This window comes from Chinchilla lanigera, unplaced genomic scaffold (genome assembly GCF_000276665.1).
Source record: "Chinchilla lanigera isolate Chin_1 unplaced genomic scaffold, ChiLan1.0 scaffold00114, whole genome shotgun sequence".
NCBI classification, from domain to species: Eukaryota; Metazoa; Chordata; class Mammalia; order Rodentia; family Chinchillidae; genus Chinchilla; species Chinchilla lanigera.
The window spans coordinates 1,897,592-1,917,954 of record NW_004955515.1 but is presented as its reverse complement, the minus strand read 5'-3'; the positions used below and the strand labels follow the sequence as shown (position 1 = coordinate 1,917,954).

At 39.0% G+C, this 20,363-nt stretch overlaps 1 long non-coding RNA gene across 1 annotated transcript in view; it reads left to right on the top strand.

Moving 5' to 3' along the window:
- The window catches only part of LOC102014816, a 92,789-nt gene that overhangs the window by 60,075 nt on the left and 12,351 nt on the right, over positions 1-20,363 (top strand). The window contains exons 4-6 of the long non-coding RNA XR_264520.2: positions 11,493-11,672; positions 12,241-12,339; positions 14,047-14,177. This is a non-coding gene — a long non-coding RNA (uncharacterized LOC102014816). The remainder of the gene's footprint in view (positions 1-11,492; positions 11,673-12,240; positions 12,340-14,046; positions 14,178-20,363) is intronic.

Here is a 20,363-nt window from a genome sequence, read left to right as displayed (position 1 = left end):
TAGACATCTGAAAATTACATTTCTCGCAACAGAATACAACATACATTTTTCCCCAGTCTTTCCTTGGGAAGCCATTTACATAAATTTTACCACAATCCACTTTGTAACTACTTCCCTACTAAAATGACACCACTCTACACTGAGGCACAGACTGTCTAGCAAGTTTCCAAGGCTTGTCTCTTGTTTTCTCTGGGTGCAGGTAATCCACCTCTTTTTTGAAGGTAGTTAGTAGTGACCATGAAACTAAATTCTAACCAGTGGAAAGCAACCAGAGCAGAATTTATGAATCTTCCTCAAGCTGCTTCCCCTGTGGCTGAGTGGAGGTGGAATTTGGTAATGGGAGCTACACTGAAGGCCCTAAGTCCACCTGTGACTATGTAGAGGAAAGCTGCCCTGAGACCCACCTGGCTCTAATATGTGAAAAGAATCACACTTTTTGTACTTTACTTCCCCGATGCTTTGGAGAGTATTTGTTACTGCAGCATAACCTATCCTAACTAATACATATATGCCAAACCAGAATTCAGGTCTTTTAAAGGTTGATTTGTCTCAATGGACTTAGTCATTCATTAAAACTCAATGCAATATATGCATAGTTTGGTGATCAATGTCATTACTTCTGAAAGTTAGAAACCCTTTTAAACCTGTTCTGCAAGTTATCTTGTACTTAATATTAAAAATCTCACTATAGGCTTATTGATTTCATGGAATTATTATTATTATCATTATTAGTATTCATTGCTTAAATGGGTTGAACAAAGCAGTGAAACAACTTTTGTACTCTAGTATTTCACTAGATATCTTCCCAATCACCCTTACTTCTGCCCGTATAAAAGGTGTCTAGTCTCAAGGTGACTTTTTCTGTCTACTGAAACACTGCCATCCCTTCCCAAAGAGTTGTTCTCCTTTAGTGGAACCAAATATCAGCCCACTTCCATTAATCTCATACCTGTGTCTGACTTCCTTTCCCAGTTATTTTAGAGGCACAGCTAGAAATGAGATTTTTACAAGGATATGTGTTCACATTTATGATTTCATTTTCACTGCATATTAAGTTTTGTGCTTATACAAAAAAATCTCCAGTGCCTTTACTCCATTTTCTGAGCCTTGGTAACAGACAATCCCTTCATAGTAAATGCATTCCAACACACTGTATTTTGTGTTCTAAAACATGTATTTAAACTATAGTTGTGTCTAAAGTTTCTACACATATTTGGAGAGCTATCTGTAGCAAGGGCATCTATAACATCTTTGGTTCTTGAATGCTTCAACAAGGGTAGATTTGTATTTTCTTTTCCTTCATAAGCCTGAAATGTTTCTTCACTAGCACAATGAGATACTTTTTATGTTTTCTTTAAATAATTCCCAAATTCTCACTGATTCAACAACATAAAATCATAACTACTCATCCTGGTGGATTTTTTTGGGAATAAGCACAATAATAACAATATAAAGATTATTTCTAGAAATTTTTGAATCTCTTTAAGAAATAAGTAGTTGCTTTTGTTCTTCTCTTTTAAAATTATCAGTCTTGTTTTTAGATTTGTGAATGGAAGTTATAAGTAATGGCAAAATACCTACCGAATTGTCAGGGATAGGGTTTCATCTTCTGGCACACAGTTCACCATCCTAGAACTTCAGATTCTCAGAAGGAGCACCATGCATCGTGGAAAGTGGAAAGAACATGTTGTCATGAGATTAACAGGGGCCTTCTTGGGGACATTTGGGGAAAGTTAATAAAAGGAAACTATTGCTCAAAGCTATCAATTAATCTTTTCACTTTAATTTTCTCATTTACTTTGCCAGCAAACATCAACAGATAAACTACATGAATGTGGACCAAACAAATTAATTTTGACTCTGGGTCTCTAGGTGCCAGTGTAGAAAGTATACAGTAATAAAGTGGAATCAATGCAGTAACTCAGGGAAGGAAATAAAATCTAAGGTGATCGCTGCTATCTGATAAAATTGAATTCATGCTTAATATTACACCAGAAGTAAAAGACGATGGAAAGATGTATTTCTAACAGGAGTAGAAAGAATAGTGAATGTTTACAGTAGAGGCACATTTATCTAAACCCACCATTAGGAGGTGGAGCAAAGTCATCGAGGGATGAATAAGGAATGGATTTCTTGGCAGGAGAAGGTCATGAATCCTACTTTCATTGTAGGTTCTAAACCTGACCCAGAGACAAGATTAAGCAGTGAGGGAGGAAAGACTTCAAAGAGAGTTAAGTGAGCTAATCATTTGGTCAAATAATCTATCACATTGTTTACTCTCTATGGTAACAATAATTTTTGGCATTGAGTAGCAGAAAAAGAGAGAAATGCTTCTTTTATATTTATTTATCATAAGAAGAATTATGAGTAGCTACATCTTTTGGTCAAAATGATTTTGTTCTCTACTATTTGAATATATCAGAAAATATTAAGCAGATTTTAGACAATCTCATATGCTATAGATTCTAATAAAGAAGATTTCAGATATTTCATACAGCCAATTGGTATGATCCATGGGGTGGAGTGTCTGCAATGAACTCTCTGGGGCATTGTATCTGAGCCAGGTGGTGTCTGAGAAGGACACACCTGTGATCATCATTACTATCTTGGTGGGGAGGGAGGGTTCAACAGGCCTGATGCTCAGGCCATGTGTGTGAAGGCAGATGTTGGATTTCACCTTTTGTCCCTCTACAAAATGAATTTGCTCAATATCACACATGCCTGGTATAAAACAATTTATAAGTTGAGTAGTAAATATACTGTGAACTGATTCATTTGTCATTCGACCTTAATGTATATTTCTCTTTCCTTCTCCTGGCCTAAGAATTTTAGTTAGTAGCAGAGTCAACCTAGCATTTTTGTCTGTGCCGTTGAGCAACACAAGTTGCAAGTGCAGATGTACATGAGGACAGATGTTCGCTGTTATGGGAATGGACAGTCACAGCATCGGAACGTTACCAGTGAGTGGATATAGTCATGGCCATGGTTGAAGAATGGACTCAAACTATGGCAGGAGTCCTTCCTCTGCATCTTGTTTCTGTCCTCCTTCTAGCATAACTGAACATCCTCTGTGTCTGGCACCCCCTCCTTTAATGTCTTGGGTCTCTTTTTGCCCTCATTTCTACTGGAGACTCTGCCACCATCACTGTTCTGTTGACATCTCAGTAGCTTCCAAGAGACAGTGCATTGTGACTATGTGTCACTCATTGCCCTGATTTAGACATACTTGGCAATGGAAGATTGTTTTCCATTGGAACAATCAAAATAACTGATGCAAGCATATCCAACATGGAGACACTCTGCATTTGAGCAAGAGATTCCCACATCTGCCTTGCATCTGGCTATTGAAACCCAGCATCGCTCACACAACCTGAAAGTCACACCTTCTCCACCCACTCTCTTCTCACAGGCTTCCAAATACCATTTCTCTTTGCTGTTTTTCTTTTATCTTTCTTTTCTGGCTGTGCTATATGGATGGTTACTTTCTTTTATCTTTCAAAGTCATGTTCAGTCTTTGATGAGCATAACTTTTCTAATGGCCTTACTTTGATTCACACCCTGACCTTTTTTTTCTCTGTAGCCTGTCACTTATAATATGAAGCTGTTTCCAGCATAAAGAGTTATTCTGGCTGGCTGCAAACTTGAAAGGATTTTAGACTCTCTTATGGAGTTTGATGACTGTGAATAAAAATTGAAGGTTCACTTTTCTCCACTTAGAGATCTTTGTTCTTCTATAAATATAACACAATTAACAGCAATCAGATGGCTTGGCGCACAATTTCCATATTTATTACATTTTTTAGGGATGATAGAATTGTTGAGCCAATTCAGAAAAACATATGTTAAAGAATATATACATGTGTATATGTGTGTGTGTGTGTGTGTGTGTGTGTGTGTGTGTATGATTTGGCTAATTTTATGCTTTTCAATAATTTCTCTTCATATTTAGTTCTCACTTTAGCAAAAGCTTAATCCAATCCATGTTTCTGTAGAAAACTTTGTATGAGTTTTACTTCACTTCTAAAAGGCAGACCGTCCATATCAGCTTCAATTAGGTAAGTCGTGTGAAGGTTCAAAGGGATGCAGTCTGAGGCAGGGCTGTGAGTAACAGAAGATCATGTCTTTACCAATACATTGGCTTTCTAAAAATATTCCTAAGTCTAAACAACAAGGCCAAGGGGAAATCAAAGTAGTTTGCACAGGGACTGCTAATACACACACACACACACACACACACACACACACACACACACGCTTTGATTATTTTTAAGGAAAGGTTAAAATATTCCTTATTGTGTATTTACATTGGCATATACATATCAACATATATCAAAGATGCATACATATTTATATATCACATTACATGCACAAAATAATATTTTACATATAATATGCATATCTATGTATACATGTACATATTTATATAAATGTATAAAATATATGATAAAAATAGCATAATAAAAATAATCACAAACAAGTTGTATATTATCTATCCAAAATTCTTGTAAATACAGTTGTTTTAGGTTTTGAATTCTGTTGGGTTTTGGAGTATTTGTATATATGTAATGAGATTTCTCGAGAGGAGAGTCCAAGTCTAAATGTGAAGTTCGGTATGTCTCATATAAACCTATACATATAATCTGAAGATAATTTCACACTCACATGTATCTTTTTAAAACACAGCATCTCAAGTTTGAGAGAACATCTGGAAAGGCCCAGGCAGCATCAGAGAGCTAGCAGAGCCCCACCTCCACTGCACCGGGCACTTAATGTGCCTCCAGCATGGGGAGGGGTCGCCCTGCCTTCAGTCTTGCAGCTGACCATGGAACATTGCATTCTAGCAGCTTGGGCTCCCCTATGAAGAGTGATGAGCACTGGTAGTCTCTCTAGGCCTGGTGCCTTTCCCTCTAGCACTGTGATTTGTGTTATATAATCTAATAAACTATGGCATTGAGCATTGATTCCATCCATGTGAAGATGTTGACACTGCCTCCCTCAGGCAGCTGCCTGTAGATGTTACAGAGATAGACATTAGGTTACACTAAGCTATTAATGCTGAGAAAATGCTGTGGCTGTCACATCACTGGGACTTATACCCAGAATAAAGTATTCAGACATGCTAACATTCAACCTGTGTTGAAATCACTCCATTTCCCCATACCTTAGCCTAGGTCCAAATTCACAGAACCATAACCACATGCTTTTAAAGGTTCTAATTTTCCCAAGGTCTCTACTCAGTTCCTATGGAGCTTTGTACATAACCATCACAGTCCCCAATCCTGAAAAAGACTTTAACCTTCCATATTATATCCTTTATTTCACTTATTCCTACTTATATAAGTCCACCTTCAACATCTTGAAGATGTAGATATTCCTTGTTATTCTTTGTAGATGAAGATACTCAGTGATAGTCCGGCAACACTTCTACATCCTTGAGAAATTTTATAGTCTTGTCATCGCTGTGGAGCCAATATTAGTGTGGTCCCCCAGCATATCTGTACAGGGTAGTCCTTGAATCCACATTCTGTCTTCCATTATCAAGATGGTGGGTCATGTCACTAAACAGCCTGGATATACTTTGGATTTTTTTTCACTCAATTTACAATAAAATGGGTAGTCTAGATCAAGACAGTGTTTTGCCATTTTGTAAATGTTCTCTTTCCCCTAGATCTCTTCAGTTTCAGATATTTGTGAAGTACAAAGACATTATCTCTCATTACTATGCAGCCATGTTTGGGGCTACTATCTACTCCATTTTTGGACTTATCTTGGATTTATGAATCAAACCCCACCTACTTCCTTTAGCTTTAATTTTGATATTGTCCGATACAGCTACAGGAACATATTTTAATGGTGGTAATAGTTCTATGATTGTTGGGATGGAGTCCACAAACTGTTCCATTTTCCATTTATTTATTTCAACTTCTTGCTCTTAGGGCAGTTGTTTCTTTTATAGCCATCAAAACTTTCAATTATGCCTTTTTCTACAGTTGTATTTAAAACTGTGAGGAAATTCCATATGGTAGCTTCTAATTGGCTTCTACCAGCCTTTTAGCTTTAAACATATTACCTAATCTGATTCTTTGATCTTCTAGGTAATGAGTATAGGGTTTTGGGTACCTTAGAGTGTGAAAATAGTAGTCATGGGTCAGAACCGATACACCTTCTTTTCTTTGTGGTTTAATCGTATGTGCAAAGTAGTTTCTCTGTCTAATTTCCATGAGTCTCTCTTCCTGGTGATTCCTTTTCTATTGCACACTCTTGCCTAGTGGGTGCAGCTCACATTGTTGCTGTAGCAGGTCTTGGGTTAGGGACACTTCTGTCCTGTGACTATAACTTTCATAAGTTTTTCCAAACATCCAGTTTCTTGGTGGACCTATGCAGTTAGTATTTCTATTAGGTGATTAATTTATGATGTTATACCTTGAGTTTATTTAGTTCCTCACTTCCTTTTGACTTTTAGCTTTCTACAGTGTTTACATGTTTGACTGATATGTGGCTTTGTTCTAACACATATTTGATGTATTTGTCCAGTTAAGCTGTCCAGTTAAGTTTTTCCACAGTTGTTCATCATTTTTAGCCTGTTTTCTATTTCTGTTTCTTTGAGGATCAGATTGGTAGAGCACTGAGAATTGTCTATGGGAATGATACCTGGTACCTCTGAGTGATGTTTGTGCTTCTCCTCTCTATCCCTTGTTACTTCTGACTTAGCTGATTTGCCTGTGTTATAATCATTGGGACTTGGTGTCCATGTGCTCTTTGACATTTGAGATTTCCAATTTCTGTTCTACACAATGCCTAGCTGTTTGGTGGGTGGAGTCTCTTCCTTTCCTCCCTGTGCCTATTTAGGGAGTTACTTTGTGTGTGGCTGTGTCTGCACTCTTTGCCCCTGTTCTGTCTTGTGGGATCATCTGTCCATGTGGCAGATGTTTCCATTATTTGACTACAATTACAGTGGGCTGTCCTGTTTACTCAGTTATTTTTTTCAACTAAAAGCATTTTTAGTGTGCTCAAAGCAACCTGTGATATCTGGGACCCAGTCTTTTGAGAATCTAAAAAATAGGGACTTATCTTGGCTTATATGGAGTACAATATGATGGATTATCACTATATTTCCTATATAATGTACATTTCCCTACAGTTCTCGGTGCTTTGAGTGGTTTATTTAAAGGCAAACTGTAGTACTCCAATCAGTGTAGCTCTTTCATGGATGATTATTGCTTTTATACAAGTTCTAACAAGAGCATCATCTACATAGAAGTCCGATGATAATTTACAGTGTGAGAATCAGCATGGGCTGATTAATTCATAGCACATTAGTATTTTTCCTCTCCACAGACTTCTCATGGTTTAGCCACCTGCTCATCCATTCCAGAAATATCCATCTCATTTACAACTACAGCGTACCTAGGATCTGTGTCCTTCAAGAAGAAAGATGCTTTCATGGTGTGGTGAACAGGCTTTGTCTTTTCTGCCAAAGCACAAGGCCAAAACAACTCCATTTTGGGATTAAATGCCTTGGCCATCGATTCACCACCCACCACACCCCAGTTAATAGACTGAGCTCCAAGAAATGGTGACTATGTACCTTTTCCCAGAACACAGCTGGTTTCCAAGATAAAGAACCGAGAATTGCCCATTCTAAACCATACATCCTCTCTTTCTAACCATCCCCTCCCTCATAATAAGAACTAAGGACTTTGTTTTAAACCCCATCTTCCCCCAACTTACTCAGCAATACACAAGACCCCCAACACCACTTGAGTTAGTCAGCAGCCATAGATCAAAAGCTCTTGAATTCAGCCAGTGAATTTAAAGGTCAGCTGCTTCTCCTGCTTTAGGGATGAAAGGGGAAACTCTCCTTCATCCTGTGTACCTGCTATTTCATGTGTCCACCCTCCTGCAGAAGTGAAATGCCTTGTCAAGATTTCTTGAGGTCTAAGCGCTTTATTATCTGCACAGACAAGTTGAGTCTGGGGGCTTCTTCCCAACAATGGTGACACTATATTGTGTCACCTCCGCAGATGGGGAGCTGTTTCCCAGAATTCCCCTCCCTATGCCCTTCCAGGTAGGGATCAGATACACTAAGACTGTGTGCCTCAGTGGAAGTGGAGGAGAGACAGCATTCTGAGCCTGCAGTGAGGCCTGAGATTTCACGTTGTCCCATGAGTTCAGGGCACATCCGTATGCTCTGCTCTTGCAGGTCCAGGGCCACAGTTCCGTAAAAAGGGCACCTCCTCTGACTGTGGCTAAGAGAGCTATGTGTGGCCACCATGTCTTTCTGCTTCCCTTTTGTCCTTGAGAGTCCAGTTTATCCTGGACCCCTTCCACAATCAGCATGGGATTCAAGATTGAAAAGTACATGCACCTTAATTTTGGTCCTATTCAAATATATGCCATAGTTATAGATATTTTATTTTTCCAACTGACTTTATTTATCATGTACTTCACAAGAACAATATATTATATATAAGGATGTATCAGTCAGTGTTCACTAAAGAAACAGATATCACACAAGATATAATATATGGGAATTGACAAGACTGGTTCACAATGACCACCATAGGGTGAGATGTACCAGACTGTAGAGTCTGTCTGCACATTGGAGACTAAAGGATTCAGTAGAAGTCTGGAGCTCACTACAGTGTCCCATGCAATTCCCTATCAGGAGGCCAGTGGGTCTGTGCTGCAAGCTGAAGAGTCTGCGCTGGAAGTCAGGAAATGATATCCAAGGTAAAGGCAAAAACTGGAGCTCCTCTGAAGAAACAGAAGCAGGTCTGTCCTTCATTTCCCCTTATACCATCCAGGCGACAAGCTGCCCTAGGGTGGATCTTCCATACCCAATGTAGAATTGCTGAGCCCATCTAGCAGAGTTTCTCTTACTCAGATTGACATAGTCAATCAATCATCCCAGGAATACTCTGTAAAATAAAGTAGGTGATTAAAAATACCACTGTATTCAACTTTCAGCTTAAGAAATATTATTGACCAATGGTTTTGAAGTCCCTGGAAGGATCTGCTCACATCCATTCACTTCCTCCACATGTTCAGTACACCATCCTCTTAACTCTATTATAATTTTGTTATTTTATGTGACATGTATTTTCAAATAAGTGGTTTAGAATTTATTTGCTTTTCAGCTTTAAACAAATGGATTCATACTGCATATATTTTTAAAGATTGTTATGTTTGTTTATTATATTTGAGAAATTCATTCATGTTGATGTTTGTACCTAATGTAGTTCATTAATTTCACTGATGAATGATTTCATTAATTGACTTGTTGAGTAGTTAACGTATCAGTTAATAAATGTCATTGTTCGTTCATTTCATCAGGTGACACTTGAGCTGCTTCCAGTTTCCTATAGTGTACATAGTGCAGATAGAGTGAGCATACACCATTTGTGGCTAACTCGCATCTATTGATACCGTTTTAAAACACTAAAGCCAACACAGTTTGAAAGATGTGTAACTGCTACAGTTCTTTGTTTCTTCTAGTTCCGGAAATTTAATCCAAGGTTTTTGCACTTAGCTAAATCATCAACCTGTTTTTTATTTTGAGACAGCTCTCAGTAGTACATTTTCCTATATACTAACCTGTTGGTGGGTATCTGGGTGGTTCTCAGCTGTGGAATCTAATGAATGCTACAGACGTTCTTATACAAACTGCCCTGTGGACATGCTTATACAGGATTGGAATTTCTAACTCAATTATTATTATGTGTTTAACTTGTAATCAAGTGCCCATGTCTTCTCAAGTGATTGTGGGCTCCATCAGCTATGTGTATATTCTGTTCAATTGTCTGCAAGTTCCATCTTGCCTCTAGTCACTTGCATTCGTCTATCTTTCAAATTGTTCCTGGTCTAGTAAGTTTAAAGTGGTAACTTACTATGACTTTCATTGTCTTACTGACAATTAATTATACTGATCATCTTATGAAATACACCTTCAAGACTTTTATTCACACCTTCTCACCTTTTAAATAGGTCAATTTTCACTTGATTATTACTCTGTAAGAGTACATATATTTTCTGAGTACAGTTCCTGATGCAAATGCATTGCAAAAATTTTCTCTAAGTCTTTGGTTCACATTTTCATTTTCTTCACAGTGGTTTTTGATGAGTATTAATTTTTAAATTAAGTTTATTTTCTAATGTGATGCTTAGTGCTGTCTGTGGTCTGAGTCTTTGCCTCATATCAGTGTGCAGAGATATATTTTCCTTTTTAAATAACTACATTTCTGGACAGCATTTAATCTATTATTCATTTGCTATTAAGTTTCACTTTCAGTTTATTCTTTCCTTTTGTGTATCCAATTTTTCTAGTGCAAGTTTTAAAAAATCTTTTCCCACAAAATTATCTCAGTATATTTGGTAATTTAGTAATTGCATGTATATAGTAGATTTATAGTGTCCATAAAATCTGCTTACACATTATTTTATCACTTGTCAAATTACTTACATTTCTTGTCTGTGTTTTCAAGACTTGTTGGCCACCATATATATCTCAATTTTTCTTCCATCCTATTTGTCTACCTGCCTGTCTTTCCACTAAAACCACACTGTCACCATCGCTTTGTTACTTCAGTAAGTTTGAAAATAGATGGTATATACACTCCAACATTTTTCTTTTTTCCTTCACTATTCTAGATGATGTGGAACACAAATTCATATATCAGCTTGTGAACATCTACAAAACAGATACTTTAATGAGTGTATAAATTAATTTGGGATGACTGAAAGAAAGTTTAACAGTGTTGTATTTCCTAAACTAGAAATGCATCTTTCATTAATATGTCTTTTTCTCATTAATACATGGTGTGACTGAAAAATGTGGTGAGTGGTTAATTTATTACAGTAAAAGACAGATTGCCATTAATCCCTGTTTTAGTTATTTTCTTGTTGCTGAGACAAAATACTCAACACCCAAAGTTAAAGGAGAAAAGGTTTATTTTAGCTCGCAGTTTGTATAGGTGTTGGTCCATAATCAGTTGGTTCCAAGGCAGGGCAGCATGAGGGAGGGGCACCACAGAGGAGAAACAGATCATGGCAGGCAGAAGCCAGCAAGAAGCAAAGAAGCAGCAAGTGGCAAGCAGTGACAATAGCAGTCCTTTCTGTCTCATATATTCCATCGAGGTTGGAGCATCCATAATCCTAGCATCATAACATGAACCAATCTCAGAATTACATCCTTAATCCCAGCATCACACACTCTAGATTCAACCACCTCTAAAAAGCCCCACCTATGATCAGGACTCTCTGTAAGGTCTTTAACAGCCTGTTTTTTTTTTTTTTATTGGATGGTATGGGCCAGCAGCATTCACTGTATTTTTTATCCCATCTCATACAGATATTTATGAGAAAGACTTCCACAGTTGCATTGAAAAAGCAGGAAAAAATGATGGGTTACTTGAGTTTGAAGCAAGGAGGATTACTTTGAAGAGGATATCAATAATGTGTCTTTGTTGTAATAATTGTTTTAATATATTAAGGTCTCCCAAAGCATGTGTAAGAAGGGAAAAAAGAAGACAAAGGACAAAACCTCGGTGCTCTCCACCATTCAGATGCCAGATATCTGAGGAGAATGTAGAGTAAATGAAGCTACCAGGGAGGGTTGCAAGAAAAGGGGAAGTCAGAGCACAGGCTACTTCTGGAATTCATCCAGGAGAAAGGTGTGTTGAACTTGTTCATGATGTCACGGAACAGTCGCTATCTGATGGGTGTGAGGCAGTCCCCCAAAGATAAGAGGGGAACGTCAAGCTCCACTACTTGGAGTAGGGTCATCAATTTTCACCACAGAAAAAGAATTTCAGGGTGAATCAGTACAAAAAGCATAGGCAGATTTATTAGGAATAATGGAAGAAGTACCCATGCAGAAAATAGCATCAGGCACTCAAGAGAGAGATGCACTATGGTCTGGGGTGGGGGATATATATGTGGTCTTAGACATATCTTTTGGAATTAGTGATCTAAGACGTTTTGCCAAAATCATTCTTTGGATTCCTTGAAACTGTTTCTTTATCTCAAGGTGAGGTTGACTACTTTATCAAGTAGATTAATTTTTGGACTTATCTTTAAGGGATTTGGGTGTGATGGGCTCAGAAGAAAAAAATAAATAAGTTTAGGAATAAAGACTTGGAACACAGATAAGGCTAATCTTGAGTAACTTTGATCGTACCTTGGAATTACAGTTTTCTTTATACCTTTCTTTATTTCTTTTATCCTACTAATGTCTTGCAGAAATGAAACCTAGTAATTCACTATAAAGAAGTCACTCTTCCAAGAGGGAAGTCCATGAAGTTGTTGGATACCTTGTAAGAACATATAATATGGAAACAAGTAAGCAAACAATTTCTGAGTAGTTTTGTTATAAGCAAGAGTGAGAAAAAAGGGTGGTGGTTGGAGGGAGTTAGGAAGTCAAGAGAACACCTTGTAAAGGTGGAAGAATTAGTGTGTATTTAAAGTCTTAAGTCTCTTGTAGAGATTAAAAGTTCTATGGTGCAGGAAAACAGTGAGGTAAAGCAAAAACAAAGTCCCTAAGGGGTGGATTTGAACACATGGTTGACAGAGTTGGCTTCAGGAATGAGACCCTTTCCATTTGCTAGAAGACATAGGGCATGTAAGTGTGCACATAGAGAAGAAATAGTACATTTAGTAAAAACAAGAGGTTGTCCTCTGAGTTTTCCTTACTTCTCACTGTAGAAAGTAAAGAAGGCTGATAATGAGGAGAGAAGTTAGTAGTGATTTGAACAAAGAGAAGAAATCGTGAAATAGTTATCGCAGGCACTGGGCAAAGTCTGATCAGAGAAGTGTGGTATTACTGCTGGACAGCACCAAACTTCCTTAAAACTTGGTTGTAAGTACAACATCGATTTGATCAGCACAGCTCCATGTTAGCGGGAGTGGAAAATTTGGTCTAAACAGGGTTGACATTATGCCAGGGCAGTTTAATAGAGGTTGGGAGGGATCTTGGGATTTGAGGGCACATTAAAAGGAATGATTGGCAAAACAGAAAGAGGATCTTCTGTGGTTGAAAAAGTTGAGACCCAGTGGCAGAGATGAAAAATCACTAAGTAAAAGGTTCAACACATTAAAAGTCAAATGATGTTGAACATTGTTGGATGAGGAGTATTAGGAAGAGTGAACTGGAGTAATGGGGAGTGGAGTTCAGACAACAGAAGGTTGAAATGAGGTTTTTAAAGAAATTAGGTGATAATCATGGTGACAAATTTTTGTAGCATTTTGGGGGAGTAGATGTAATGTAGATTGAAAGATTATTAAAAATGAAGAAATCGTGGTGATTGGTGAATTATTTACTGGATTTCAAAGGTACTAAGAATGATTTTTATCAAGGCCCTATTATGGTACTATTACAGATAATTCAGTGAAACACTTCTACTTTTTGGAATAATGTCTGGATGCTCCAAATAAACACTAAACCCATAAGTTATATTTTATATCTATTCTTATTTAGATTTTTTCCAATGGCCCATAAAAGAGTTTCTCATACCAGACTTAGAAGGATATAAACACATCTATCCTTCATCAATATTGCTGCAAAAGCCATGTTATTAGTATCGTTATGCATCCTTTGACCATCATAACCAATATGGGCGGACAAAAAGGAGGATCTCTATGAAAGACAAATGTTCAAACATCACCAAGATAGAAATTATTGGGATCATAGGTTGAGGGCCAACAAGAACAGAGTGGAGCCCTGAAAGCAGGGGAAGACCTTTGTTTTTCTAGGTCTGGCTGTGTTATCTGAGAAATCTAGTATGATGACAAAGTATATCACAGTTGTGTGGTTCTATCATGCTAAGCCTGGTAATCCTTTGGTTTGAAATAGCAGTCTAACTTCCTGTTAACAGGAATAGGGTAAAGAAGAAAGTCAAACTTTATGTTACCCGCACTAGTGTTGATAAGAACAAGAAAGATTCATGGGAAGTCAGGTAGCTAGTTTTGGCTTAAGGCTGCAGCTGGCCTTGCATTCTGCAGAGAACTGCACTGAAGTCCAGAATGAGAAAAACCAACCTTTCTTTCCAGAATTAAGGGGAAGACTGTACTTCTCTGGCCAGGATAAGTTCATCAGACTGGACATAAGCAGAAATCCCTTTCCACATATGTTGAAATGAGGCATTGCCGGGAGCACACAAGAAGAGTCAGCATTGGCACAGGTATCAGGCTTCTTTAGCCCTCCTTTACTAAGTGCATTTTTAATGCAACCTTTTTTATCTAAAAACTTATTTTGGAGTATCCCTTATCTGTAAGGCTTAGACAAAAAAAAAAGAACCAGTGGTGGAAGTGAATCTCTTATCTCAGGGAGTTTGACACCTAGATGAACAAGAACATATATTTACATGAAAAATCAAGTTTCTTCCAAAGTCAGTGAGGGAGAGGTGCCAAATTCAAAATCAGACCTTTTACACCATAGAGGTTAGGGAGATACAAAGAATGGCTGAGAGAAGGAGACACAGAAGAGTTCCAGGAGCGAGCACTGGAGACACTTTCTCAGGTTTCAGAAGAGAGCAATGTGAGGGAGCAGCAGAGCTGACACTCTTATGAAAACAAGTGGAAAGCCTGCCCCAGCTTCAGCCCTTTGCACTTCCTGGCTGTGGGCTTCCAGGTATGTCCGGGTACCCATATTCCTTTGATTTGATATGTCCCAAATGGAATGCTAGTGTAGCTTGTATGTCCAGTAACAAAGCCCAGCTCTACAGTCTGCCAGGATGCCCTCCACATCCCTGCAGAATGCGACAGTTTACTATGCTCTCATCCCAGTTCTGGGTAGTTATTCATGTTCTCCCTCCCATGAAATTCCAACCCTGTGGACTGGAGACCCCTCAGGGGGTAAAGAGGAGCAAGGTTAGCCTAGGAACAGATCTCAATGCCCCCAAGATAAAGCAGTCTTGGTAAAAGGTTTCTTGGTCTTTTAGCTGCTACTCTTTGAAGCTGGGCTTTGAAAGGGTTGTTTCTACTTCCTCTCCTATGCATTCACCGCTTAATCCATAAAGGAGCAAACCAGGTGGCCTGAATGACCTTGTTCCTTTCTGCTTTTCTAAACCATATTCTTCAATTTTCTAGAATAGTTTGTTATGTCTTATATCTAGATGTACCCCCAAAGCTTCATGCAATTATAGGTGGGGCTTTTCAGAGGTGGCTGGATCTAGGGTGTGTGCTGCTGGAATCAGAGATATGATGCTGGTATTGATTAATACTGTGATGCTAGAATTAAGTGTGCCCCATTTTGGGTGTGGGGGCTACACCCTCTGAGAGTGGGCAGTCTGGGTAAGAAATAAGGGACAGAAAGAGGGTCACTGCTGGTCATTTCTGCTTGCTGCATCCTGCCTTCCTGCCTTCTGCCTGCCATGATCTGTTTCTCTTCTGTAATGCCCCTCTTCCATGCCACCCTGCCTTGGAGTCAGCCAACTATGGACTGAAACCTTTATAAACTGTGAACCAAAATAAATCTTTCTTCCCTTCACATGTGAGTGTTTGGTATTCTGTCTCAGCAACAAGAAAAAGTAACTAAGATATAGGTCAAGCTCTTTGTCATTGCAGGGACTTTTCCCATATTCTTTCCCTTTCCTAAAACATTCTTTCTGGTTCCCTTTGCCTCTGCTTATCTTCCAGTGTCATTCACTGCAGGGTCCAGCTTGGTTTCTCTTATTATGAGCACTTAGCACTTACGTGACTGCTTGTTTACGGTCCTCTCAACCAACCAGGATGATCTGTCCATGGTAGTCAGACTCACATCTGTTTTGTCATGTTAGGATCCCATTGAGAAGAGAGCTTGGCTCAGTCAGGAGTTAATAAGTATTTATTGGGTGAGTAAGTTACAGGTTTATAAGAGGGATTCCTCCTTCCAATGATCTCAGACCATATGTTGGCTGAGTTCTCCCAGTGCAGACACTTTCCCCCTCCACACCATCCCACTACTCTGTTTTATTCAGAGCTGCTGTCTACAGTGCACAGGAAATTCTGGTAGATCAGTGAGAATTCATAATCCCGCCAACCCTTAGCAGAGAACCTTCTTCCCTTCACATTTCATAAATCCACCCCCAAGAAATCCTAAAATATCAGGAAACTTAGATGTCATTTTCTTTTAGACTTAAAACCCATGGCATCTGGGACAGCAACAGAAGTCTGTACTTTCACTGAGTATCTGAGTATCACATCACTAGTGTTCACACTGAAGTGCTCTGAAATGCTTTTCCCTGCATGGCACCCAGTGAAGAATGAGTAAATGTAAACACAAAAACCAAACTTTTCTCTCCCTAGATGTTCAAGAGCTACATGTTGTTCTTTTTAGATTCAAGTCTGCAACTGTTTTGTAAAAATACTGATTACTATTGTGTATTTCAATGAACTATGCTCTTTAGTTTTTTCATACAATTCTTAGAACAAGTCATGGTTGCATATTATTATCTCATCTGTGGCAGTCATAAAATTAAAACTCGCAGAAATAAAACAAATTACCAAAGATTCAAAAACCCGTGCATAACAGAGGGTTTGACAGACCTGTCTGTGTGTGACTCTGATCCTGGGCTGTACTTGTCTGTTCCATCTTGCTGCCCCTGCTCCCTGCACATTCTGTCTCTAATGTTATTCACATAGACAACGCTTGAGACATTCAGGTCTAACACTTATTAACACTCCCTAGTGTTAAGTGTAAGAGAGATCTTATTGCTTCTGCTCTCTTAATCATCTCAATTCCTTTCACAAAAAGTAAAGATGTCCCAAGTTAGCAATCCGTGGGGCCAGGTGGAAGTCATAAAATTAATGGATACGTGGATGGACTTGGTGGTCTCTTTGTCCCTCAGTGTGCACTGTGAGTGCTAACAGCACACAAACCCCCATGGTATGCTTCAGAAATCAAGAGAAGTGAGGCTTGGCTCCCTCTGCTCCCAGCTTGAGCCCCAAGACCTATGGTTCGAGGTCCTTGTTAAGTGTGTGTAAGGTGCTCACTTCTCACAGTTGTTCTCCAAAACAGTCACTCTGGGAATGATGATAAAGCCAGGAATTTCCTGATCTCACCAAGAACATATTCCCACCACACACTGGGCCACTTCTGTCTTTTTACCTTCAACTACCTATTTCTACTAAATTCTCATTTGAGATGACCCAGCTAAAATTTTCCCATTAGGATGGGATCCAAAATCTAGGAATATTAGGAACATAAAGAATTTTAATATTATAAAGAATATAGGCTTTCATTCTGGAAGAAGAAGTGTTTCATTTTGATGTAAAGAAGACAATATTTTCTTAGAAGATATTGGAAAAATATTATTTCTAGATAATTCTATATTCTGAGAGGTGTTATATGTAAACTATTACTTAAAATGTAGGAAATAATTTAAAACTATGCTCTCCAACAGTTTACATTCTAATTATATATTTTCAAAAGTTTATATTGTACTACATTATTATAGATAGGACCATCTCCTTGGCCATTCTTTGAGGACAAAGTTTATGTCTTAGAAGTCACTGGCCCTCAAAATATGACTTAGTGTCTTTCTTACAATAAGAAGCAACCATAGGTTTCCTGAGCATGATTCCTGTAGTACTAAGCTAAATGAGCCTACACTTATTTTTCAAATTCTGATTGCTAATTTCTGGTGCACAAAATTAATTGACATTTGTATGTTTTCCTTTGTCTTAGTTGCTTCCCTCATCACTGGAACAAAGTAGCTCACATCCACAATTTAAAGGAGGAAACATTCATTTTACTCACCTTTCAGCCCATAGTCAGCTGGCTCCAAAGCATGAGGCCTAGGCAGAGGGCATGGGGAGGACAACTGCTCACTGCATGGTGACCCAGAAATAGAGAGTTAAGGTGGGAGTCAAGGAGGGAGATACATCCTCACAGGCCACACCCCCAGTGACCCCCATTTTTACCAGGCCCCACTTCCTAACAGCATATTTAACTATAAATTTATCAGCAAGCCAATCCACTCCTATGGTCCAATCATCTTCCCAAATCTACAACTTTGAGTGCATGAGGCTTTGGGGGAGGCCATCTAGATATAAACAATAATGCTGTATAACATATGACTCCTTTTTATTTATTATGTCTAGGAGTTTTTTATAAGATACACTGACATTTCCTACATAGAGTCATCCATGAATAAAGAAGGTTTTATTTTGTCCTTTCTAATACCTTTTATGTATTTCTTTTTTGGAGGAGGGGGTATAGGAAGGAAAGAGGACACTTGGTCTTATTCTTATCTTAGTGAGGGAAGCAGTCAATCAATTTCTCACTATCAAGTGTGATGCCTCCTATGGTTTGTTTTCTCTCTTTTTCTTTCTCTCTTTCCTTCTTTCTTCCTTGTAGATATATTTTGTTAAGTTTAGGAAACTTCTCTATGCCTAATTACTAAGAATTTTCTAAAGTTTAAAAATTTCTAAAGCTTATTAGCTTGACAAATACTTAGAAAATACCAATTTAAATTATGACGATTTTTCTTCTTCAGTCTCTTGAGATGGTGGATGTGTTAGGTTTCCACTGCTGTAACAATATCAGTAGAACGAAAGGTTTGTTTTGGTTCACAGTTTCAGAGGTTTCATTCCATGCTTCTTGACTCTTTTCTTTGGGCCTGTGGCTGCAGAATGCATCATGCAAGGAACAAATAACAGGGGAATCTGCTTACTTCATGGTGCCCAGGAAACAAAGAGAGGGGGTCTGGGGTCTCAATGTCCTCTTCAAGGGCATTCTCAGAATAATCTAACTTTCTCCCACTGAACCCCACTTCTTAACGAGTCTACCACATTCCAGCAGTGTGACTGGCTGGATACCAAGTCTTTAACGCCCACGCCTTGGGGACATCTGAGATCCAGACTGTAACAGTGCATTCTGTTGATTTACTTTTGAATGTTGAACTAGAGTTGAATGAGTGGAACAAACTCCTGCAGTCTATGGTGGAGAATTCTCTTTATACATTCTTGGATTTCAGTTCCTAAAATTGAGTTGAAGCTTTCTCTGTCTTGCTAAAAAGTATACTAGTTTTTAATTTTATATAAAACTGACTATTTTGGGCAATATGGTAATGTTGTCCTAATAGAGTGAAATCATACAGTCACTCCTCACTTATTGTGGATTCACTGTATCGTGGGTTTAAAAAAAATATCTTGAACAGCTTTGGCAACACCTCTTTGGGAAGCTGCCCCTACCCATTCCCCACCAGCATTAGAACTATCAGAGCCCCAGACAGTTTAAGGGGCCTGAGGGACCACCAATCACCCCTTCACAGGAGCTGAGCTAAACCACGGAGAGCTTTGGGAATGCTGATGAGCTGGCCCCACCCCTAACCCACAAGCTTGGGAGCCAGGTAGAGCATCAGACAAACTCAGGGGCCTTGTGTGCCGCTCACTCTCCCCACCCTCACCCTCAGGGGAGCCAAGCTGAACCATAGATGGCTTCAGTGGCCTCAGTAGCTGAGTGCTCAGCCCTCCACAATGGGCATGGGAGCTGTGCTGGGTCAAAGCCAGTGTTTGGAGACTGATGTCCACTACCTGCCCACAACTAAACCCTTGTGGAAACAGGGCTGAAACCCAGACAGCTTTGGGAACTCCTGAGTGGGAGGCTGTCTCAGTTACTTTTCTCCCATTGCAGGGACAAAATACCTGATGCCCCAAATTAAGGAAGGAAAGGTTTATTTCACTTACAGTTTGTGGAGGTTTTAGTCCATACTTGGCAGGTTACAAGGCAGAGTGGCACATGGCAGAGGGCTCATGGCGGCAGAACACAGCAAAAGTAACAAACACAGAAGGGAGGAATGGCGGCAAGCAGCCTCTTCCTCTCCCTTACATATGTAAACTATCCACCCCAGGGTGGGTGTAGCTCTCACACCCATAATCAATCAAACTCTAAAAGCCCACCCCATGACCACATGAGGCTTTGGGGGGACACACAGACACAAACCATAACAGAGGCAGGTTGAGCCCTAGACAGTTGTGGGAGCATTGGAGATTGCACCCCTCCTGCACACACAATCAAAGGAGCCACAATGAAAACCAGGGAGCTTTTAGTCCTTGCCCTGCCACTCCAAAATTATCCTGGGAGTGAGACTGAATGCCAGGGAACCTCTGGATCTCTGAAAATGAAAGAAATGAAGGAGCAAAATGCAATCGCAGACTTATATCCCATCCAGAACAAGTCCAGGTGATATCAACACAGGAGAACTTGGAAGTCATACACCTGAAATTTCTGGAATGACAGCAGCCAAAGTAAAGAAAAAATTCCATCAGGCCATAGAAGATATCAGATCAGAAATAACCCCTATAGTAAAAAAAGAAATGACAACAATAATAAAAGAATTGCTCAGCACATCTAAAGAAGACATAAAAAGAAAATAGGGAAGCAT